Source organism: Odocoileus virginianus, chromosome 7 (genome assembly GCF_023699985.2).
Source record: "Odocoileus virginianus isolate 20LAN1187 ecotype Illinois chromosome 7, Ovbor_1.2, whole genome shotgun sequence".
Classification (NCBI taxonomy): Eukaryota; Metazoa; Chordata; class Mammalia; order Artiodactyla; family Cervidae; genus Odocoileus; species Odocoileus virginianus.
Window position 1 is genome coordinate 29,140,929 of NC_069680.1, and position 25,323 is coordinate 29,166,251.

The 25,323-nt window shown below is 49.1% G+C and overlaps 1 protein-coding gene across 4 annotated transcripts in view; it reads left to right on the forward strand.

Moving 5' to 3' along the window:
- Positions 1 to 25,323, forward strand: part of PTPRE (protein tyrosine phosphatase receptor type E) — a 176,074-nt gene that overhangs the window by 76,336 nt on the left and 74,415 nt on the right. The window contains exon 1 of one of the 4 annotated variants that reach the window (XM_070470419.1): positions 15,315 to 16,148. The exons of the other annotated variants lie outside the window; for them this stretch is intronic. The gene's annotated coding sequence lies outside the window, so the exon portion shown is untranslated. Of the gene's footprint in view, positions 1 to 15,314; positions 16,149 to 25,323 lie in introns of those variants that run through there. 4 annotated transcript variants of the gene reach the window in all.

Below are 25,323 nucleotides of genomic sequence, written 5' to 3' on the forward strand. Positions count from 1 at the left end.
CCCCGGGGAATTATGCCGTGTTTTATATTTATGTGATATTTTGGGTTGATCAAAACCTTTGTTCGGGTTTTTCTGTAACATCTGATAGAAAAACTCAAGCGAAGTTTTTGGCCACCTCAATCATTCCTAAGGTATTTAGAAACCGGGTTAAAGAATATTATCAGGAAGCCTCCATTAAATGAAACATTAGCAAGCCCTTTGGTTAACTCTGTGCCGCCCCGGGCAGGAAATCTGGAACCGATGCTTCAGGAAACTGTTTTAACGCGCCCTGTTGGATTCTTGGCCACAGCCGGGCCAAGTGGTGCTTGGGGATGGTCCAGAGAACCGTCTGCTTGGGGGCTGACAGGAAGTCACGTGAGGCTCACTTTTTAGGAAAACAATCCCCAACCATCACTGGGGCCCTGAGCTGCCTGGATGACACATCAAAATCCTATCCGTTTTAAGTCAGACATTTTCTATTTTTGTAGTCAAAACCACCCTCTTCATTTCCCTTAGCAACTAGATTTGTGAAGTGGCATTTTAGTTACCAGTGGCACGTGAGAAAGCGCGCCATGCCTGGGTGGTCGGGCCGCAAGCAGGTCTCCCGGGAGCTGGTGTCTGGGCTCACGAGGCGGGGCTGACCGTCTGGGGGCAAGCCTGTCCCATCCGTGTGGCGGACGTTGCAGGGACAGATGGCGTAGTCAGCTGCAGATCTGTGCCCACTGCCTGGCGAGAGGCGGCGTTGACGCAGGGGGAAGGAAGATAAGACATTTATAAAACAGTTGGGGGCGTGACTTACAGAGAACGTTCTCGGACCCGTTGAGCCATGGAGCCAGGAAGGAGTCCTGGGGTCCCATGGAAGGACCATGGACCAGTCCCCACTGGACACGGGGCCTCACTGCCAGCTGCAACCCCATCCTGGGCGGCGGGGATGAGGGGGGCGTCCCTGTGTGAACTGGGACATGCAGGCAACGTGAGAGTCTGTGCATTCTTTCCAAAATTGCCAATTGGAAGTGACTTTTTTAAAGACTGCTTATTACGATGCAGAGTTTGCTATCAACTATTTAAAATGTTGGAAAAGGAAAGATCCCTGTGGAATTGCTCAACCAAAATGCGTCTCATAATGGATTCTCTGAGTAGCTTTTCTCCTTGTTTTGAACTGAAATGAACATAAACCAAAGCCAGAACTTGGATTTGTGTTATTTCATGATGGGGGCCAATGGCATTCTAACAACATTTTAAAAGTACGTGTTGACGGTATTTAACTGATTTCAGATGACTCTCCCAAGATAGATCTGCTCTCAGAAATGGTACCGATTTTGTGTTCAGGTGTTAGATATATATAAATATTTTTAAAGCTACTGTGTTGCTGTTGAGAAGTTAATTTTTTTTTAAACGTCATGTTGGTGGAAATTATCATTCTCCAAAACAGGACTTGATCTATTTCCTGTTTTGCCAGATAATGTCGTAAATGCCTTATCCTGAAAACTAAGTGGCACTGACAACTCACATGCGCCTGGGGCAGGTAACAGTTCGCAAAGCAAGCTCACTTTCTTTGGCTCCTTGAGCCTCACCGACACCTGGAGTCAGTCTAGGTGTGCGTTCTCCCTTCTGCCATAAAGATGAGGAAGCAGACTTGGGGGGCTGTGGAGAAGTGAGTGGAGAGTGGGGAGGGGGTTCATAGGTGCCCGTGTCCCCTGCACGGAGGCCAGGCTCCTCTCAAACCTGGAAACCAATCAGCACTCAACATCCTCTCCAAAAGTGAGGGGCAGACCTGTCGAAAATGGAAATCACATTTTTATGGAAAATTTGATTTTACTGTTATGAAAGTAATAGAGCTCATTACTAACTTAGAGTGTGTCCCATGGATTCTGCAGTTTTCTGGTTGATAATTCTATTTGGGAACAGTTTTATGATCGCCTAAGTTGATCTTGGCCAGGGTTCCAAAATGTTTCCACATGTTATCTGCTGACTGAATCCCGTTTCTAATCTCTTCAACACTCTTGCCAGGCTTCCTTTCTCTGTGGCCAATAGCCTGTCCATCCACTCGCCCAGCGTTTATCAGGTGTCTCCTGCAGGCTCATGACTGTGCCAGACCTTGAAAAAACACAGTGGTAGATCCTCATTCTGATTTCAGGAAATACTGCCTGTAAGATCTCTATTAGAGTCCTTTCTTTAGCAAGTCTGATTGTGTGTTCTGCGCAGTAGCCCAGACAAGGAGTGGACAGAAATAGAGTTTAGCTGGAGAAAGCTGAATGAATTAGATGTGTACCTTCATGTCTGAGTCACACCTTCTTCGTCTAAAAAGTAGAGAGCCTGGTGAGGATTTTTTTAAAGGTCCCCTCATGACATAAAGGTCTGTGCTCAGGGGTGGTTCCTCTCTGGATGTTGCATTAACAGCAGAAATGCCCTTCATGTAACCACTGCTGTGTATCCTCCATATCCAGGGCCCATCGCCTTCCCTTCCAGGATGAAATTTGTACGTCGTGATGTCAATGTTTTATAATCTTCACTTTGAAAAGCATCTATTTTGGTTCTGTCTCATCCCTGCCCTCTTATTTGTATTAGCTCTCCCACTGTCCCCCAGAAGACGTGGGAACCTATAAAGGAGCGTTTCGCTCCCAGAAAACAATTTTGGAAAAGCGATCTTCTTCTTTCTGTGATGTTGCTCACATACATTGAAAATTTCAAAACTTAAGCAGAAGCATTAGTTAATAAAAACAAGTGTCCCTTTTCCACTGTTTCGCAATCCATCCCGGCAAAGGGTTCTGGGGGCCTGTGATGGGGTCTCTTTCATCAGAAGTGATGGACAAGGAGGGCGAGTTGCTCAGTCTGCATGGATACCATGGAAACATCAGTGCCACTCTGCTCCCCTCTTGTGATGGCTCTCCAGAAAAATAAATAAAACCAGGCTTGAAGCGTGTGCTGCTGAGATGAAGTTGGAGATCTCAAGTGCACACAACGTGAGCGAGATCAGATTCAGAGGCGTCATCATTTCCAGGACCTGCTTCTGGCTTCCTTCCAACGTGACGCCAACACCGACATTCTGTTGTGCTGTTTCCCGCCGTGGGTGGATTTATTTAATTTTTCATGAGTGATTCACTACCCATGGCTGTATGTTTTCCTCCTGTGCAGCTGAGGATTAAGTCATGTTTCCTGTTAAAAATGATTTTTGATAGAATCTGACTAATGTGGGTTTGGGACGAGGGGACACATTCGTATCATGAAGACAAGGCGCTAAGCCTCCGCTGGTTCTTACGAAATGGCAGTGATGTCACCCTGTGACGTTCTCCACCGGAGGGGACGGTGCTTTGTCGAACAGCCGAAAACCCCTCTCTCTGTAACAATGTTTTTGTAAGTTGTGTAGTTTTTTTAAACTTTTTTTTCCCATGTTGCAGCAAATCCAGTCCACTTGCAATGCCACATGGTAGGACTTCCCTGATGCCTCAGACGGTAAAGAATCCACTTACAGTGCAGGAGACCTGGGTTTGAACCCTGCGTTGGGATGATCTCCTGGAGAAGGGAATGGCAACCCACTCCAGTTTTCTTGCCTGGAGAATCCCATGGACAGAGGAGCCTGGCGGGCTACAGTCCATGGGGTCGCACAGAGTCAGACACAACCGAGCGACTTTCACTTCGCTTCAGGTTTCCCTAACAGAAAGCCCAGTAAGAGAGTCAGTGTCCGTGCAGGTTCACACGGCCTCCCCCAAGTGGCCTCTGTCCACCCAGCTGGGGTCTGGTGACCCCGGTGTCCATCACCTTAAGTGACAGGAGCTCCAGGGTCATCTTGGGGGCAGAGCTGTTCCGTTCCCATCTCGGGCTCCCTGCCAGACTGCTTCCACTCAGAGGCAGCTCAGCCTGACTCCTTGAGATGAATGGCGAGTGAAGACCATCTGTCTTTGCTGTGACACACTCCTGCTGGGGCCAAGCAGAGAGCAGGGAAGCCTCCAGGGAAGCAGTCCAGGTGCCTGCCCTGCACCCAGGGCACCCCGCGTCGATTTCCACGGCGCTGCCTGAGAAGATGGGTGAGCACCGGGATGGCACATGCGGGGGCCAGGAAGGCCCGGAGGCAGCAGGAGATGGTGCCAATGAGAGAAGAACAACAGAGGGAGATGATGGGGTGCCGTGGGAGGGCAGCTGGGCAGCCCTGTGAAGTGGGTCTGATCAGAGAACTCTACTGGCAAAGAAGCAGAGGAGGGGCCCACCTAGGGGGTCAGGAGGCTCACCGTTTCTCCCAACTGGCTGGGTGGTTTTAGTCAAGCGGCCCACCTCCTTAACCACCCACCTCTGCAGGGCTCCAGGATTCTGTCCCTCCAAGATGGGCCTGCGGAAGCAATAGAATAGTTCTATTGTTGTTTAGTCACTAAGTCATGCCTTTTGTGACCCCATAGACTGCAGCCCACCAGGCTTCTCTGTCCATGGGATTTCCCAGGCAAGATTAATGGAGTGGGTTGCCATTTCCTTCTCCAGGGGATCTTCCCGACCCAGGGATCGAACCCATAGCTCCTGCATTGGCAGGCGGATTCTTTACTACTGAGCCACCAGGGAATATCCTAGAAAAGTTCTAGTACAACATGAATAGCCAAAAAGTCATCTGTGTTCCTAGTGAGGATGCTGGAAAGTGCACGAGGCCTTTTCTTTGGGGACAATCTGCTTTTAACCAGCATCCTAGGCCCAGGCTGAGGGCTTCCCCCAGCTGTTTCCCTGCCCAGGAGACACAGCTTCATCAGGGCGAGCGCTCCCAGGCCTGGTAAATCTCAAGAAGAACCAGCTGTCCCGAGGGCCAAACTGCAGGCCTGGAGTGGGAGCCTCGCTCCCTCTGTCCCTGAGCAGATGCACTGCTGTCTGCAGACATCACGGAAACCCAGAACCTCGCCAGGATGCCAAGCACCGCATCTGCACATCTGTAAATAGATGGGAGTCTTCATTCTTCATCAGACTGTGATTGTGGTCAAGCCCTTCCTGAAACTCAATTTGAAAGTGAACGTGTTATTCACTCAGTCGTGTCTGACTCTCTGCGACCCCATGGACTGTAGCCTGCCAGGCTCCTCTGTCCGTGGGATTCTCCAGGCAAGGACACTGGAGTGGGTTGCCATGCTCTTCTCTAGAGGATCTTCCTGACCCAGGCATTGAACCCGATTCTCCTGCATTGTGGGCAGATTCTTGACCATCTGAGCCACACTTTAGAGGTTAAAGAAATAATAACTTTTACTTCAGCTGGGTTGTAACTCATAAAAATGTGTCTGTTGTATATATCAGTATCCCTGGGGAATTTGAGAAAAAAAAAAAAAGTTGAAATTGCACCTGATCACAGAACCCAGTGGGCTTGACCAAGGGTGAGCAGATGCCTGAGACAATGATTCACTGAAATTTCTCCACCAGATTCTGGGAAAGACGAAGAACCGTGTCAGTGGTGTCTCAGCAGTCCTGGCCAGTGCGCGCCAAAAATCCACAGGAAAGGGTTTTTTCTTCAGAAGCAGGGTCTAAAGAGAATGAAATGCTAATCTTGAGGAATGAAAAGCCAAATTCAGAGAATGGTCGGATGGTATAGAGCTGCCTCTTCAGCTAGAGAAAAATGCGTATTTTTAAAAAGGACTGTTTTCTATTTTTTCCCATGATTTCTGTAATGTGGGACACAAAGCAGGAAGCTAACGCTTGGCTGGACCCTTGAAGAGGCACAGAAAACAATGGATCTGCCCCCAGGGCTGCCTGGGCCACGTGGGGGCGTGTCACCTTCTGGAGGACCCAGAATGTTCCAATCCAAATCTTCCGTGGTGGCCTGGCACCTGGAAGGCCTCTGTGTACCGTGGATGAATGAACAAATGAATGAATGTCTCAGGGAGACTCAGGAGATGACCGGGTAGCAGAAAGAAAACCACATTTTGCATTCTCCGCATTGCCTGGGGCGGCACTTAGCAACTCCAGGGTCGTCTACACAAGATGCCTGATTGCTTGTTCCAAAAGTAGGAAAAGAGCTTTTTCCGTTGGTCAGTGGGTTCTCTGCAGACCTGCCAGAGTGTTTCATACCTCCCATTTAATGTCATGCTCCCTGGGGCAGGGGGATTCTTTCAGGGCGCAGAGACCCTCAGGGATGCCCAGCGCCTGCTCTGGAACTCAGCAGGAGACGTATGTGTATCGGGGGCCAGGAATGGACCTGCAGGATCCCGCCCGGGGAAGGCGGCAGAAGGTGTGAGTCTAGGCCCCCGAGCCCCGGCACAGTGCAGAGCTGTCCTGTCAGGCTTCTCTTTGCCAAACACAGATTTAGAGACAAAATTCTTCCAAATTTCAGGACTCGGCCTGCGGCGCTCAGCCCCAAGCCCTGAGCCCCTTCTGAGTGTCTCTTCTCAGACTCTGAGGCCAGCTCTGGTGTGAGCAGTGACGGTCAGGGCACTGGAATGTTCCCCCGGGGTGTTTTGCAATAAAGGACTTTTTCTTTTTTTTCCTTCTGGGAACATGATATACTTCCAGCTAGATCTTTACAATTCTCCCGGCTTTCATCATTAGTTTCTGGGAAGGTCTCCCCCATTTCCTCTAGGACTGCCAGTCCTCGCTATGAGACTTCCGGTCCTCGGGGACTTTCTCCCACTCACTACTCTTCAGAAAAGCCATATTCACCCACTCCCTCCCCTTCTAGCATGGAGGCCTTCTAGCAGGATCCCTGTCCCTCTGGGCCTGCACACAAGTGCTGGTGTGTGAGTGAGTGATTGTGATTTAATACTCCCTATGCTGCTTTGCCTCCTTTGGGGAGCAAGAGACATATAAATAAATGATTGAAGGCAACTAATGTGGCTCAGTGGTAAAGAACCCGCCTGCCAATGCGGGAGACACAGGAGATGCGGGTTCGATCTCTGGGTCAGGAAGACCCCCTGGAGGAGGAAATGGCAACCCACTCCAGTACTCTTGCCTGGAAAGTTTCATGGATAGAGGAGCCTGATGGGCTACAGTCCATGGGGTCACAAAGAGTCAGACACGACTGAGCACACACGCCACACCCCCAAGCATCCCAGTAAAGTTCTTTCACAAACGAGGCCGAGCTGGTTTTGTTTGACTTTGTGGCTCTGCGCCAGATGTCAGGTGGGCCTGCTGGTACTCCTGGCCCCATTCTACCTGAACTCAGGGGAGAGCCGTGTTTGGGTCTGCCGTGGTCCCCAAACCGGGCCGGAACTACACATTTCAGCCCCATTTGGGTTATCAATGGCAGTTCTCTTCCCAGTCCCCTAGTTCATTTCATGTGGATTCCTAAGAACGAAGGAGTAGGCTGTCCAGTCAAAGCCACCTACAAGCCTTGAAGTTCCCTGCCTTGAAAGGGGTACGTTTTAGGTCAATCAATTAAAGGTATATAGTCATAGATGAAGGGGCTTCCCCAGTGGCTCAAGTGGTAAAGAATCTGCTTGCCAATGCAGGAGACTCGGGAGATGAGGGTTCGATTCCTGGGCCAGGGGAGACCCCCTGGAGGAGGACATGGCAACCCACTCCAGTATTGTTGCCGTGGACAGAGGAGCCTGGTGGGCTCCAGGCCATGGGGTCTCAGAAGAGTTGGATATGACTGAGCCGCTGAGCATGCACGCCAAGAGGAGGACCTGTTATCAACCGTGAGTTTACACGCTGAGCAGAGTGACCAAGTTCAAGTCCCCACGGGAGCTGGGCCTCTCGGGCACCGCGCAGGATGGAGGGTGGGGAGAGATGGCTGGACCAGCTCTCAGGGCAGCCCCGGGGCCCAGGGAGAGAGGCGGGCAGGGCTGGGCACCTGGGCACCCAGAGCTCTCAGCGCCCAGGAGACCTGATTATCACCTTCCTGTGCCAAGCGCTGGTGTCATCGCCTTACCCTCCCAGTCCTGGGGGAATGGGTGATTGGGTGACTGAAGAAAATACAAGGAAATAGGATGACAAAGACCTGAATGTGCCAAATAAGTCATGCTAGCCCAAACTGACCCTGCCGCATAGTGGAGGATAGGATCTCAGAATTAACACTGGGTGTTGTGTTATCCCTCAGTTTGGTCCAAACCCCCTGAATTTCAAGCAGGTGAGCTGTTGGCATTCTTGCGGCCTATTCTCGTGGAAGGCGCTCCACTTGGAAGCTGGGTCTCACCACTTCACTGTTATTTTTACAAGCGTGAGAGCAGCATCGCCTCACAACTCACAGCCCTGGTGAGCCCTGCAGCTCGGACGTCTGACCTGGCTCTGTCACATGCTGGGAGCTCCGGCTGCAGAAACCGCCTCCTCACTGCCTGAGCTTCAGACACGTTGAGTAAAAGGCCAAGCGTGCCGTCTCCGCTAGGAGATGGATGGAGCAAATCCCGGAAAACAAAAACCAGGGAGCCTGGCTGTAGCCGGGGCATCAGTTTATGTCATGAATGGACTCGGCGCCTCTCACCATCTCCTTATCCTCAGAACTTTGCAGCACCTTCAGCCAGGAGCCTTGCTTGCGGCTCTCCTCACTGAGAAGAAAGACTTCAGATCTGCGTGGCAGGAGGCTGAACACCAGGGCCTGCTGACTCCTGGGGAGGGGGACGGTGTCACTCTGCTCTGATGGGAGGCGGCAGCACGGAATTGGTCCTGAGGACAGGTTCGTTCTTCCTGGTGTGTAAAGTCTGTGGCTGAAAATAAGTCCTCTTAGAATACATCCTCAGTTGCTTGATTGAAGACATACGCCTTTTCCGGATTTCCCTGGTGGTCCAGTGGTTAGGGCTCTGAGCTTCCACTGCAGGGGACACAGATTTGAGCCCTGCTTGGGGAACTAAGATCCCAAATGCTGCATGGTACAGTAAAAAAAAAAGAAAGAAAAACAAGAAAAAATAAAAGACTGCAAACATATCCCGTTTCAAGACACGGAAATTTAAAGCTGGTAGGTGGCTTTGCTTGGTGGGCATATCTCTTAGCTCTCAGAGATCCGTATCAACTGGATGGAGCCGTTGTTTTCCCTTCTGAAGCAGAGGAGGTTAATCCATGGTGGCCCCCTCCTCCAGGAAGAGAGGGTGCCGCCCAGGGGCTTGCCACAATGTGACTGTCACATCGGGGCCTGGTTCAGCCACCAGCGCTGCCCTCAAGGGGCTGCCCGACAGCCAGTGAGTCCCGAGCTTTGGAGGGCCTCCATGCAAGGGACTTGGGTCCCAGAGGCCCCTAAATTCTCGGGGCCTGTGGATCCAGAGTAGCTCCACAGAATCACCAGCAGGTGCTCTGCTGATGGCGCAGAGCCCGCAGGCAGGGTTTGGAACTGGACCGTACCCAAGGCTTCTGTGGTTTCAGAAATAGCTCCATGCAATAGATTGTTACCAACACCTACGTGGAAAGGCTGTTTTCAGTGATGCTGCAGTGTTTGATTAATGCTTCTGTATGGCATCACAGAATGACTAGAGCAAGCCCTCTTGGCGTTGTGGCGAATTTGCTGAGCGTCAGAGGAAAATTGTCAGGTCAGGAACCTGATCGTTCTTAACCTGGCTCATTTGGCATTCTGTCCGTAGCTCAGGCTTGCACATGCACTGGGGAAAAAAAAACACCCAGGCCACCTTGAATGAAATGGTTTTGACCTCTATTTTTAAAACGTGCGTTAGCGTGAAATAGGGAGCTTTCTCAGAGTTCTGCAAACCACCTACTCCACCTGCTACTGTCTCAGCTGCCAGCCTTGGTGTCAGAGAGTCTGATTTCTTTCGGGAAATTCACATCAGGGACATGTTGTTGCCAGGGAGTGGCACCCTTCACCTCTCATTTCAAGATGATTGAAAGTGGTGCTTTAGTTGCTCAGTCATGGCCCATTCTTGCGACTCCCGTGGACGATAGCCTGCCAGGCTCCTCTGTCCATTGGATTCTCCAGGCAAGAATACTGGAGTGGGTTGTTGTTTCCTTCTCCAGGAGATCTTCCTGACCCAGGGATCGAACCTGCGTCTCCTATATTGCAGGCAGAATCTTTACCGACTGAGCTACGAGGGAAGCCTAAAAAGCCTGTGTTATTCCTAGCGTGGATGTGGCGTAGCGAGCAAATGATGTCTAATTGTCTGGAAGGGAGAGACCACCTCCAAGAAGGACCTGCGCTGTCAGACGCTTCCATCACTGTGAAATGGACAGCTTTACCTGTTTCACCAAAGGCGGTTAACTGCGCTGAAGACACTCATGCATGTGATACTAGAGAGGCGGCACTGTCTCCAGCCTGCTCTGCTAAAATCATGGCTTCCACAGTAGAAAATAAACTCCGAGGAGAGGATTGGGGGTGGGAGGCTGCATGTCACATATCAGGGGGCAGTGTGGAGAGAGACGGTGGTGCCCCCATTTCTGATACTAACTTCAGACAAAGTCTATTCAAACCACTCAGGATTCTAACCATACAAACTCTGCCTTAGAGGATTTTTTCCCCCCAGGAGATCAGCACTGGAAACCCCCCCACGTTTTTTTGTTGTTGTTTTGTTTTTAATTTTGCGACTTTATTTATGTACTTTGTTTGCTTAATTTGAAAGGTGAAAGTGTTAGTCGCCCAGTTATGTCTGAGTCTTTGCAACCCCATGGACTGTAGTCCACCAGGCTCTTCCGTCCATGGAATTCAACAGGCAAGAATACAGGAGTGGATAGCCACTCCCTTCTCCAGGGGGGTCTTCCTGACCCAGGGATTGAACCTGGGTCTCCTGCATTGCAGGTGGATTCTTTACCGTCTCAGCCACCAGAGAAGCGTTTTTATTGGAGTATAATTGCTTTACAGTGTTGGAATAGTTTCTGCCATACGACAAGATGAATCAGCCATTTGTATACATATATCACCTCCCTCTTGCTTATTCCTGCCCCCAACAAAGGGGAAATCGACAGTAACACAGTAACAGTGGGGGACTCTAATACCCCTCTTATACCAATGGACAGCTCATCCAGGCAAAATTAATACGGAAACACAGGCCTTAAATGACACATTAGACCAGATAGACTTGATTGACCTTTGTTGGACATTCTGTCCGAAAGCAGCAGAATACACTTTCTTCTCAAGTCATTCCTCAGGTTTTCTGACTGTGGTGCCTCAGTCCGGAAGCCAGGTAAATGGATCCTCACCCATCCAGCGCACCTCCCAGCACTCAGCGGCTGCCCTGCGCCTCGTTTCCTGTCCGAGCTGAGCTCAGGGAGGCTCCTCTTTCCCCTAAAAGAAGAGGCGGAGAGGGGCAGGGATGGCTCAGGCCACACACACTCGGGCCGTGAACTCACACAACCCCAGCTGATGCATCCTGGCTGTTGGCACGCGCGCGTGTGCTCGGTCGTGTCCGACTCTGCGAGCCCGTGGACTGTGGCTCTCCAGGCTCCTCTTCCCATGGGATTCTCCAGGCACGGGTACTGGAGTGGGTTGCCATTTCCTCCTCCAGGGAATCTTCCCGAGCCAGAGACTGAACACACATCTCCTGTGTTTCCTGCTTTGGAGGGTGGTTTCGTTACCACTGAGCCGCCTGGGAATCCCTCCTGGCTATTGGGAGTCACTGTAAATGTTGCAATCCTCATTTCTTCTTCTTTTTTTTTCCCTTTCTGTTTTTGTTTTGGACCTCATTCACAATGAAAAGACGCACAAAGCAGGAAAAAATGATAAGGATCCCAAAGTAAAAAGCTTGTTCCTTTCTTCCATGGTCTGTCTCAACTTGCCATGGTGTTATTTGCTATTTTTTATTAATTTTTTCATTGAGGCGTAATTGATTTACAGTGTACTACTCACTGCCATACAGTTTCAGTCATACATACATATGCATATATGCATGTGTATATATATATATATATATATATATACACACACACACATTCTTTTATAATATTCTTCCCCATTGTGGTTTACCATAGGATATGGATATTGAATACAGTTCCCTATGCTACACAGTAGGACCTTGTTGTTTACCCTTTTTACAGATAATAGCTTACATCTGCTAACCCCAACCTCCCATGCCCCCTCATTTCTCGGTAAAGTGGGCGTTGTGAGAAGTGTGTCTATTCTTTGTCGAAGCCTGGGTTTCTGAGGCTCCCACAGCATTCCTTCCTACGTGGAGAGAGTTTTCTTTCTGTTCCCAACACAACAAGGCTTCTCAGCTTCAAGCCTGGCCAATATTAGTGTCGTGGCAAAAAAAATTGAAAAAGGCAAAACAAGCAAATACCAAAGAAGCAAATCTAGTGACAGAAGAAAAAAAAGACCAGAGTGCACAGATAACCTGAGTTCAACTCAGATTAACTTAATGAATTGGGGCCAGACTTAGATTTGGCATTTTCCTGGAAGTTGGGCTTTAGTAAATGACTGCCTTTTCCAAGAAGTGGTCTCTGAAACCTAATCCAGGTGCTTTGATGTCTCCCCTTTTGATTAACACTGTCTTGTAAGGAGTCCAAGCTGGCACTCAAGACCATTCACAGTAGGAGTTCAGACATCTGACTGCTCACCCTGTGTTCAGATCCATCCTTCTTTGCTGAGAAAGAAGCTGAGGAGTCCATGTGCTCCAGAGGAAGGCTACCACCTACCATCTCCCTGGTGACCCCCCACCCCCCTCCTCTGCTGGGGGGCTGTCCTGGAGGGTGGGGAGACACCCTCCTACAACCTGGATTCAGGGCCAGAGCTGCAGAGAACCAGCATCCTTGAGTTCAAAGTGAGTTCCCAACTTGAACGGTTCAGCCTTTTGGAAATCCGGGCTTACAGATGGACAAGTCCTATCAGTAATAGTCACTTCTGTTTAAAGAAACATAATATTTTATCACTTATTTATTTCAGATTGTGCTGGGTCTTTGTTGCCGCGTGGGCCTTTCTCTGGTTGCGGCGAGTGGAGGCTCCTCTCTAGCTGCGGCGGACGGGCTTCTCCTGTTGCAGAGAAGGGCTCTCGGCACGTGTGCTCAGTAGCTTGGCTCGCGGACTCCTGACCACAGACTCAGTATTGTGACTCACAGGCTTAGCTGCTTCTCAGCATGTGGAATCTTCCCGGACCAGGGATCCAACCTGTGTCTCCTGCATTGGCAGGCGGATTCTTTACCACTGTGCCAGCAGGGAGGCTTGTATTCTGCATTTCTTATTTAAGCCAAACTTCACAGGTTAGAGACCTCAGGAATTCATAAGTAAGTACACGAATATGTACTTGTGTGTGAATGCGTGTGTCTACTGCATGCGCGCTAAGTCACTTCAGTTGTGTGCGACTCTTTGCGACCCCATGGACTGCAGCCTACCAGCCTACCATGGGATTCTCCAGGCAAGAATGCTGGAGTGGGTTGCCATTTCCTTTTCCAGGGGATCTCCCCGATCCAGGGGCTGAAACTTTGTCTCATGCATCTCCTGCATTGGTAGGCAGATTATTAACACTAGCGCCACCTGGGAAGTTCTGTGTGTCTACTAGTTACGAATAAAAGCAAGATAACAGAGGTTCAAATGGGAGTATTAAGTTGCTGCTTTAAAAAAGAATATGGCAGAGGTTCAGTTAATGTGAACTTCCCCAAATGAAAAATGTATAGTTCCACATTTCTAGTTGTATTGCTTTTGCTTTTTTTTTTCCCTCTGGCATTCAATAAACATTTGTTGCATACCAAAGTAAATAGATTCAGGCAACTTATTGCTCTGCATCTTTTCCCCATTTTTTTAATTGAAGTAAAGTTTATTTACAATGTGTGTTAGTTTCAGGCACACAGAAAGGTGATTAAGATGTATATATGCTGCTGCTGCTGCTAAGTCACTTCAGTCGTGTCCAACTCTGTGCAAACCCATAGACGGCAGCCCACCAGGCTCCCCCGTCCCTGGGATTCTCCAGGCAAGAACACTGGAGTGGGTTGCCATTTCCTTCTCCAGTGCATGAAAGTGAAAAGTGAAAGTGAAGTCGCTCAGTCGTGTCCGACTCTTCGTGACCCCATGGTCTGCAGCCTACCAGGCTCCTCCGCCCATGGGATTTTCCAGGCAAGAGTACTGGAGTGGGGTGCCATTGCCTTCTCCATGTGTATATATATATATATATATATATATATATATATATGTAATATGTATATACATGTTTTCCAGATTTTTCCATAATAGGCTATTACAAGGTATTGAACACAACTCCCTGTGCTATATGGTAGGGCCTTGTTGTTTATTTTATATGAACTAGTGTGTATCTGTTCATCCCAAACTCCTTACTTTTGTGTTTTGAAAAGCAGTTCTTAAGTCATTGGACATAGTAAGAAATCTCTCCTTAAATTATCAAAGGGAAAAAATCTAAGGTATTTTTGGATGCTCGCTCTCCTTGTTTCAAATTGTGTTGCCAACCTGTGCTGGCATGCAAGACCCTCTCAGCTGGCCCCATTCATCATTGCGTGAGACGAAGCACTGGTCTAAGTTTTACAGTCCGGTGTTTGTTTTCCAAAAACCCTGCGAGAGGTGAGATAAATGGTTCGACTAAAGTGTCTAGTGTGACTGCATCGGAAAGCAGTGAAACCACGGCAGCGACACTGCAGCATCACATCACCATGGCAACCAGTGGAAATAATGGCCCCCTTTGGGAATAAAAGAGATCTCAAATCCTGTTGCAAGCAGGTAGCATTGGTTGTCTGCAGCAGAGATGGTTTCCAATGATTGTTTCAGAAATTCCTTATCAACAGAAAATGAACTAGAAGCGGCGTTTTCAGAAAATGAATGGATTTACAGACAAGTAATGTGATCATCTAAGATGCCTGGGAAGGCAGGGTGACAATATGACTAGCCGGTGAGGAGGTACCAAGGGCATTTGGTGCCCGCTGCTCTTCCAGGAGCTGCTGGAAGCCTGGTCACTGGTCCCGCCGCATAGAGCAGGACTGTTGTCGACCTGTGCTGCCGTCTTTCCTGGCCTTTCCACCTCTGGATTTCTGCTTTATTGGAGGCAAAAATAATTGGGACTTCAATGAAAGAGTATATAACTATGTAGCACAGTCCTTGACATGTAGGAAGTACTCAGTGAACAGAACCTCAGAACAAATTCTCAGGACAAGGAAGTCGGTGCTTGGGGCTGGTGGTAGGAAGTGTGACAGTGTTGATCACAGTGGTGACGGAGCAAGACATTGTAGCAAACCCCCCTCTAGACATTGTGCTGCTTGGTACCTTGGCTGTGTCCAGGTTCCTTCTGAAAGATGTGTGACTGGTTAGACCTGTCTGCACAACTTTGTGACTCCTGGCTCTAATAAGCCCGTCCAGGGGGAAGGCACTTCCTTTATGAAGGGGCCACATTTCCGGACATACAGCTCAACCCACAGAATGTGAAAGAAAGAAGCTCTGTTTAAAAAAAAAAAAAAAAAACTTCCACTTTAATGCAAAAGAAGAACTTGGACAGAGCAGGCAGCTGCTGTGGGAGCTTCAGAATTTCAGATAACAGGCTGACGAGTAAAAACTGGGGGTCCATTTCTCCTTTTATTTTGGGAAGTGCTGTAGAGAGAAAACAGATCTTTCTGTTATAAGAAGTCCTGTCTTCAAAGCAGCATCATGCCTGAAATAGAATTTCCTCCAAGCTGAGTGGGAAACTCTAGAAAAAAAGATTTCTACCTTGGAAGCCTCTTTGGGGAAAGGCACGCACCATACATGTACTAGAGTTTTCCTTCACATTTTCTTCACTTTCTGTTGTATTTCAATTTTGTTCCACCTTGAAGGAATTCAAGGGGAAGGATAGCATTGGTGGTAACTTTTATTTGGAAACGAAATCTGAAGCAACTCAAGATGGGTCTTGCCGTGTCCTTTCTTGCTCTCTGCGGGCTGTGAACCCTGCCTCTTCTGGACGCCCACTGTCTTCCCTGCTTCTGCTTTCCAAGCGCAGTGCACGGGTTTTGATGACCCAGCCTGGACCGCTGACTGCAGCAGCCAGTAATCGAGATGCCTTTCTTTCAGCCGGACTATTTCTCTGCCACCTTTCTTCCTGATTTATTTTAAACTTAAAAAAAAAAAAGATACGACACCAGTGCAAATTATAAATTTATTTGTGAGTGTCGATTTCCATTAGAGATGAGCAATCTCTCCTGACACTTTTTTTCCCCTGCTGGATTTTGGGCTCTGATTTCTGATGACATAGTCTGGGCACTGGCAGCTGCTAGCTTCACAAGGAGAACTACAGAGGGAATACCCACGTAAATTATGTATTGCCTTTCGCATCAGAATCCTGCCTGGAAATGTTCAGATTGTCAGCCAGTGAGACTCCGGTGCCATGGACATGGGTTTGAATGAGTTGATCACCTCGGGGCTGTTCAGAAAGCCTTGCTCTGTAAGTATCAGGGGATGCAGAACACAGATGGGAAAAGGGATTTCCGGAAGCTTCTTTATGTCTCTGGCTTAGGTTGGGAGAAAAAATGCATTTTCCAACAGCTTTTAAAATGCAATATCTAATGTTGCCTCTCACTGTTAATTTAGGAATGTCATAGCAATTCTATTCTCGGTCAAGTTTGTCTGTGAGCTTATGCTACCAGTTTGTAAAATGTAACATCCGTGTAGGTGGTGAGTGAACAGTTTTGTCCAAATGATTTGTGCAGATTTTATGTCTTTCCGTGCGTTAAATTGCTGTTTAACATGAAAGTCCTTTCTCCTTGCTTAAAATGTAATATCTAAGTGTTCTTTACGCAAAGAGAATGTGCTTAAAATTTTGGATATGTATCTTTCAGCTAATGTGGAAATTGTAAAGATATTTTAGGAAATATTTGGCATGAAAACTGACTAACCAATTAAAAAAACGGGAGACTTTCTTTTCTGTTTTTTTCCCTTCCTTCTCTTCCTTCCTTGTCCGACTGTTCTTTTTTCCCTTCCTTTCCTTCTTTGCTTCCTTCTTTCATTCTCTCTCTTTCCTTTCTTTCTCCTGCAGCGTCTATTGAGACTGCACCATTTTCTAACTGCATCTGTTCTCACAGAGACTGATCTTTGATGGACACTCAGATTGCTTTTCAACTGCTCGCGATACTCACTCTGGAATGATTTTGGATACATATGGTGAGGACAGGCTCACTGATGAGGGGAAAAAATACTCGGTTGCATCCTATGAAGTGTTTCATTTAAATCAGTTTGTCCCGGGATGTCAGTCTTTCCCCGCAAAGTACAGGGGGCCCCTCCAGGCTCCTGCACGCTCCTCGAGGGACCTCAGGTGCTCTCAGCGTTACCGTAACGACTCCACCTGGTCACTCGGGGTCACACCCAGAGGCCAGAAGCTGCTGAGCCAGGGCTGGCCTCCTCCCTGGGAGCACCCCCTCCCCGCCTGTTAGAAGGGAGCCCATAGGCAGCATCACATGTGGGATCGACAGCTCACCTTGAACTTGGCCTTGTCACTGCTGTTTGTGCTATGAGAGCACGTGGGGCTAATTCACTTCAGAAAGGCCAGAGTGAAAAGCTTCATGGTATTTACCTCTTATACGAAAAGGCGTCTGTTACCCTCCCACCAACGTTGGTGCTGCCAGGCTGTGCTTTGTTTCAGAGGAGCGTGTGTATGTGTGTGTGTGCGTGTTGTATGTGTGTGGGGTGTGTGTTGTGTATGTTGTGTGCGCGTGTGTGTGTTCTCTATGGGACAGCATGCGGAAAAGAGCAAAGGGCCACGTCTATGGGAGGTGGCAGCAAAGAGCATCCAGTTACAAATTCCTGTTCTTTCACACTAAGTGGTTGTAATGTCCTGGAAAAAGGCTCAGAATAAGGAAAACCTGACTTGTTTTTGGCATAGCACTTTGTAAAAAGTCATTTATTTTTGGCTGTGCTGGGTCTTCCTTGCTGGGCGGCCTTCTCCCTGGCTGCAGCGAGGCGGGCGGCTCTCTGGCTTCAGCGCCGGGGCTTCTCCCTGCAGAGGCGCCGCTCCCCGGGCGCGCAGGTTCCCGGGTGTGCGGGCTCAGTCTCCGCGGCTCCCGGGCTCCAGAGCTCAGGCTCAGCCGCTGCGGCCGGTGGGCTTTAGTTGCCCTGCAGTTCGTGGGGTCTTTCCTGGACCAGGGGTTGAACCTGTGTCCCTTGCGTCGCGAGGAGGATCATTAACCGCTGGATACCACCAGGGAAGCCCATTCGCGTAGTACTTTGTCCCAATTAGGCACACGGTGAGATTTTATAAGATTTTACTCCTTCGGATGCAATTTAAATCCCACCCGCCTCAGTGTGGTTTTGGGGCCCGTAAGGTGGCCTGGAGGTGCTCCTGTTCTGTCCCCCAGATCCTGGGCCGACTCGGGACCCCCACTCCCCCTGAGGAACCGCCTTCACAACACAAGCAAACTGAGACCTGTGCCTTCTGCTTCCTGCCCCCGGGACCTCCCAGGGGCTCCTGGGCTCTGGGGAGATAGTGAATGGGGATGTTCTCAGCACGAGGGACCACGGAACCTGTACCGGTCAGCCCCCGGTGGGCAGGGCAGACCCGCGGCGGCTTGACGTTCACCTGTTACAAAGGGTGTCAGGGCCGAAGAGCTTATGGTCTCACCTGGTTTCCCCGTAAACAAACTCCCTTACCCCTTTGGCCCTCCTGTCTGGTGTCTGCAGGCTGCGGGACCGGCCTCCGCCTTGGGACTTCATTTCCAGACTGTGCTCCCGGGCAGCCACCCTCCAGCCCTCATTCCCTCCCAGATCCATAGCCCAGGGTCTGCAGAGCAGAGCTGAGCCAGAGCAGAGTGTGATCCCCCCCTTAGCGGACTGCACCCCTGTTTGCTTACCCGTGCCGGAGCCCGTGCCGCGGACAGGGGTTCATGCAGCCGTCTCCGCATAAATGAACGCGAGCTGGTGAACGAAGCATCATCCGCTGGCTCTGCGATGTTTGGGGGCGATCACGGCTCACGTGTGATGTGTTTTGTCTTCCTACAAACACGCATGCGTAGCTACCTCTTTTGAAGCACGGGAAAAGCACTGCAGGCTTTGAATCAGATGCGGAGCCCAAATCCTGAGCCATCACTTCCTTGCTTTGAGACTTCGGGGGTGACTTGACCCCTGTGAGGGCGTAGTTTCCTCTTTAGTGGCCGAGGGACCAAGATGAGAAGATTCTTACAAAGTGCTCAGCAAGCCTCCTGGCCCTGAGTGGGCTCCGTGGAACGTCCCTATTTTTGTTATTTCTTTCTTCATGTTCTCCTAAGTGCACTGGGTAGCAGTCATTTGTATTTCTTGGGAAAACACATCTAAAAAGTCAGTCGTGCTCAGGGAAAACATTTGAAAATGTTTCCTAAGGCATTAAAAACAAATAGTAGCACTGTCGATTTTAAGAGCAGCCTGTGTGGTTTCCATTTCAGAACTGTACTCGGTTACATTCATCCTGTTAACAGGGTTAAAAAAAATTTAAAAGAAGGCAGCACAATGCTGTAAGCAGTTTTAAGTCTAAAATCATCTTGCAGAGCTGGGAATTGAAAGTGTGTTTTACTTCATCCATTCATGGCCGTTCACACAAGGACATAAGGCACTGGGGTTCTGCTGGGGCTTGAAAATTAGAGCAAAAGGAATGAGACCCAACTTAATTAGTATAATGTTCCCATGTAACTTCTAATCATGACTGTAATTTGCAAAGCATGCTCACCATATAATTTAGCACAATGGGACCTGCAGAATGTAGGACTAGTATTTAATCAAGAGAAATGATTAATGCAGAAAGGGCGTGGAGTGTGGAGACTGGGATCCTGTATAGAAGCCCCACGTGCCCACTGGGATGTTCCATCTACAGCCCCATTTCCAACACCCCTCCCGCCCCCACCCGGGGGATGCTGTGTCAGCTACTGAGCTGCATTACTTAATAGTCACGTGCCTCAGTTTTCTCACCTGTGAAGTGGGGACAGCAGTGGTCCTGATCGCTTATTGTTGTAAGGATCAAATGAGTGAACAGTGGAAAGCCTTGTGTACACAGCACTCAACCAATGTCATCTACACTCACTTCTCTGGATGTTCTCTGTCATTGTTCGGTCGCTCAGTCATATCTGACTCTTTGCGACCCCATGGGCTGCAGCACGCCACGCTCCCCTGTCCTTCACTATCTCCCAGAGTTTGCTCAAACTCATGTCCATTGAGTCGGTGATGCCATCCAGCCATCTCATCCTCTGTCGTCCCCTTCTCCCCCTGCCTTCAATCGTTCCCAGCATCAGGGTCTTTTCAAATGTTTTTATTCATGGGGATCTTGGAAGCCAGACTGGCAAGGGTGCCTGTTATCCCAAAGTACAGTACATGGTGATCCTGGAATGCTGTCTTTATTGAGGTAGAATTCACATAACCAAAAGCTAGCCATGTTAAAGAGTGCAGTTCAGTGGCATTTATTACCTTCATAACGTTGTACAGCTATTGCGTCTACCTAGTTCAGCACATTCTCATCACCCCGAGGGACCTCTGCACTCATTAAGCAGATAATCCCCATTTCCCCCTCGACCAAGCCCCTGGCGATCAGTATCCGACTTCTGTGTCCGTTGATGGCTGTAGATTGGTGGATTCTGCTCTTTCATACAAATGAAATCAGACATTAGGTGAGCTTCTCGTCTGGTCTGTTTCACGTACCTTTGTGTTTTGGGGGGTCACACACGCTGTAGCCGGTGTTCATGCTCCATTCCTTTGCGTGGCTGCCTACTATCTCATTGTATGGACTTGCCACAGTTCCATTTAGCTTGTCCGCTCATCGGTTGATGGACATTTGGGTTGTCTTTTGCCTTTTGACTGTAGCAGAGAGTGTTGCTATGGATATTGGTGTACAGGTTCTTGTGCTCCTGTTTTAAGTTCTCTTGGATGTATACCTAAGAGTGGAGTTACTGGAGACAGAGTGGTTTAACTGTTGGAGGAATCCTCCAGACTGTTTCCACAGCAGCTGCACCATTTTGCGTTCTCACCTGCAAAGTGTAAGGGTTCCTGTGCCTCCATATTCTCACCAACACTTGCTATTTTCTATTAATTTTTTAAGTCCAGTCATTTTAGTGGCTGTGAGTGGTATGTTACTGTGGTTTGTTTTGGTTTACATTTCTCTTTCCTGGTGGCTCAGAACAGTAAAGCATCTACCTACAAGGCAGGAGACCCAGGTTCCATCCCAAATCAGGAAAGATACCCTAGAGAAGGAAATGGCAACCCGCTCTAGTATTCCTCTGGGAAATCCCATGGACAGAGGAGCCTGGCGGGCTACAGTCCCTGGGGCCGCAAAGACTCGGACATGACTGACCGACCGACACTTTCAATTTCACTTTTGGTTTAAATGTCCCTAACAGTTAGTGATGCTGAGCATCTTTTCATGTGCTTATTGGTCATTTGTGTATCTTCTTTGGAGAAATGTCTGTTCAAGTCCTTTATCTGTTTTTTAACTGGGTTATTTGTTTTTCTGTTGTTGAGTGTTGAGGGCCCTGCGTATATTCTGGAGGCTAGTTCCTTATCAGATGTGTGATTTGCAAATACTTCTTCCCATTCTGCAAGGTGTCTTTTCACTCTGTTGCTCTGGCCCTTTGATGCGCACTCGTCCTGAGATGGTTTTCCGTAGCAACAGAACACAGAAGTGAACAGCTCTGAATCAGGAAAGGAAAAAGCCCTTTGCTTCTTTGTTCCCTTCCAGGCTTCCTCTTGCTCAAACGGAGAGGCCTGGTTTGATGTCACTGTGTCTTCAACACCTTTACTCATCTTTTTAACAGTAACAGAACAGGCTTTGGCCCAAGAGCTTTCCACGGGGCCAGTGTTTAGTGTGAATGTCTTCCCCTTCCCCACTGAGCTGGTTGCGAAGGTCATCTTTATATACACTAGTGAGACTGGTTTTCTTATTTATGCTAATAACAGGATTTCCTTTTAGATACATGTATTCAGTTTCTTTTGGGCTTCCCTTGTAGCTCAGTCTGTAAAGAATCTGCCTGCAATGCAGGAGACCTGGGTTTGATCCCTGGGTTCAATCCCTGGATCAGGATCCCTGGGTCCCTTCTCCCCTGGAGAGAGAAATGGCAACCCACTCCAGTATCCTTGCCTGGAAAATTTCTTGGACATAGGAGCCTGGTGGGCTGCAGTCCATGGGGTCACAAAGAGTCAGCCACGACTGAGCGACTAACAGTAATGAGTGAATGACGAGACAGATCTTGTGATGCTGCTGGGAGGATACAGGCGTGTGGGAACTGCTGCTGACGGTCCCTGGGCAGAGAGTGGAGGCTGTGGGCTGGTCCATCTGGGGAAGGGGCGCAGGGTGGGCGGCAGGCACCAGGCTGACCAGCGCTGGGAGAGCAGCCTGGCTGCCCCCACTGCCTCCCCGTGTGCCCGGGGGGTTGTACCCAACACTGCTTCTCGTGGCTCCTCACCTAATTCTCATGATTGCCCGACGGGGTGAAGGAGGCCTTGACCTTCAGGGTGAGCAGACAGAGCGAGTGAAAGGTGGGAAATTACCTGCAAGAAGAACGTGAAAGGTTGATGACCGATGGGCGTGGGGGAGGAGGAAGAAGGACCAGGAAGGATCCCACAGCCAGTGAAGGGGCAGACGGGCCCACAGGGAGCTAGGGGCATTTTAGAAACACCGTCACAACTTTCTTAGCTTGGTGTCTGTATCCATTTCCCAGGCCTGCTGTAGGACGTGAACACAGACGCGGTGGCTTACGGCAGAAATGCTTCTGTCACAGATCTGGAGGCTGGACCTCGGAAATCTAGCTGTCCGTGGGGCCCAGCTTACTTTGAAAGTGCCAGGGGAGGGTCCCTCCCGGCCTCCTCCAGCTCGTATGGCCCCCGGCAGTTCTTGGCTTGTGGCTGCATTGCCTCAGTCTCTGCCTCCATCTTCACAGGGTGTTTTAGGAAAAAAAAAAAAAAAACAGCCTTTCTTTCCTCCAGTGCGTCTCCTTCACGTCTGCACAGGACACATCACTTCTGACGCTCCTGGCCCCAGGATGTGTGGAGGTTCTCTAATGGGTGGCGGTTCCCCTCCACCAAGCAGTTCTCTGTGACAGCAGCTGGGCCTCCTGCAGTGGAACTGGATTCTGACATCATCCACAAATGGCATCAGATTCCACAGGCGAAGGGCTTAGTCCCCGGAGACCGCTCCCCCTCCAGATGCCAGTCGCAAGTCCAGGGTGTCTTCTGGGCTTCAGACTGATGGGCTCAAAAGCAAAGTTTCCCACAAGCCCTTCCTTGGGCTTGATTAATTTGGCAGCTCAGCTCACAGGACTCAGCACATTTCCCAGCTTATTAGAGGATGTGATAAAGGATACAGATGAATAGCCAGATGGAGAGAGGCACAGGACCAGGTCTGGGGGCATCCCCAGTGTAGGAGCTTCTGTCCCCGGGGAGCTGGGGGGTGTCACCCAACTCATGTACCGATGTGTTCACCCCACCTGGGAGCTCTCCAAACCCTATACTATTGGGACTTTTTTATGGAGGCTTCATCACCAGGCACTGTTGTTGTTCAGTTGCCAAGTCATGTCCGACTCTTTGCGACCCCATGGACTGCAGCACACTAGTCCTCCCTGTCCTCCACTATCTCCCAGCACTTGTTCAAACTCAGATCACTTAAGTCAGTGATACCATCCAACCACCTCATCCTCTGCCTCCCTCTTCTTCTTTTGCCTTCAGTCTTTCCCAGCATCAAGGTCTTTAGCTCTGTTCCCAGCACTCTCTCCCTTCTCAAGAGAATGGGGGGAGAAAGGGTAAGAACATCAAGCTTCTCATCACAGGCTGGTCTTTCTAGTGACTGGTCCCATTCAGGAGCCCACGCAGAGTTGCCTCATTAGAGCAAAAGACACTCCCATCAGCCAGGCCTTTGAAAGGGTTTTAGGAGCCCTGTGTCAGAAACCAGGGTCAGAGATCAAATAATAGAATCAAAGTTGCTTCTAGTGTTCTTATCACTTAGGACATTCCAAGGACTTTAAGGGAATTTATAGGAATTCCCTGTAACTCAAACGTTAAAGACTCTGTTTGCAATGCAGGAGACCCAGGTTCAATCCCTCAGTTGGGAAGATCCTCTGGAGAAGGGAATGGCAACCCACTCCAGTATTCTTGCTTGGAGAATCCCACTGACAGAGAAGTCTGGAAGACTACAGTTTAAGGGGTCACAAAGAGTCAGACACAACTGATGGACTAACACACTTATGCCAGGAGCCGGGATGAAGATCAAATATTTATTACATGTTATGAATCATATATGTCCTTCTCTGTGTGTATCTCTTCTCTTCTTATAAGGCCACCACCCATTAGGTTAGGGCCCACCCTAGTCCATTATGGCCTCATCTTCAAATGAGAAGATCTGTTTTCATCTGCAAAGACCCTATTTCCCAAGAGGCCACATTCTGAGGTTCCGGGCAAACAAGAATTTGGGGGGATCATAGTCCAGTATGGCATCTGTTACAGGTTGGCTGTCTATCCTTTTCCACTGCTGGACTTGGGGGCAGTAATGATATTATTGGGTTTCTTAAGACCAAAGTAAGCTATGGCAAACCTAGACAGTGTATTAAGAAGCAGAGACATCACTTTGCTGACAAACGTCCCTATAGTCAAAGCTAATGTTAACATCGGTTAGCGCCAAACCACTTCATGGTTTTTCCAGTAGTCATGTACGGATGTGAGACTTGGACCATAAAGAAAGCTGAGCACCAAAGAATTGGTGCTTTTGAACTGTGGTGTTGGAGAAGACTCTTGAGAGTCCCTTGGACAACAAGGAGGTCACACCAGTCAATCTTAAAAGAAATCAACCCTGAGTATTCCTTAGAAGGGCTGATGCTGAAGTTGAAGCTCCAATACTTTGGCCACCTGATGCAAACTGACTCCCTGGAAAACACTCTGATGCTGGGAAAGATTGAGGGCAGGAGGAGGAGGGGCAACAGAGGATGAGATGGTTGGATGGCATCACCGACTCAGTGGACGTGAATCTGAGCAAACTCTGGGAGACAGTGGAGGAAAGAGGAGCCTGGAGTGCTGCAGTCCTTGGGGTTGCAAAGAGTTGGACACGACCGAGCAACTGAACAGCGAGACCAAAGTGAGTCCCTGCCCTTCTCCCTGGAGCTCTGACCTCAGCTGGGGTTGGCACCTGGAGTCCCTGCGTACAATTTCACAGAGAGGAGAAAGCAGACACTCACAGGCAAGGGAAAATCCAAGCACAAGAATTTTACACACAATCAACTTCTAGGTGTCCCTTAGGTACTTAACTAACTTTGACTTGAAAAATCACTACTGAATTTAAATCTGTTTCCTCCTGTCTGAGCCAAGTAGAAATCAGAAGGATCATAGTCTTTCAAGCTTGCTGAATTGTTATGTAGCTTTTAGATACAGATGCGATGGAGCAATATTGATGCTATGTTGATACAGAATTGCATCTTTATTGAAAGCTTCCCTGCATGGAGTTGGGAGACACCTGATCAGGGCTCCTGTCCTCACTTTCTGTTTGGGTGACTTTGCCAGACCTGGGATACAGCAGGAAGGCAATCAGCAGGCCTTTCAGTGGATGAAACAATGGAGGAAGCCTCATTGGAGAATGGTGGATAATTAGGAAAATGAAGCCCCCTGGCCCCCCAAGACTGTGCCAAGTCCCA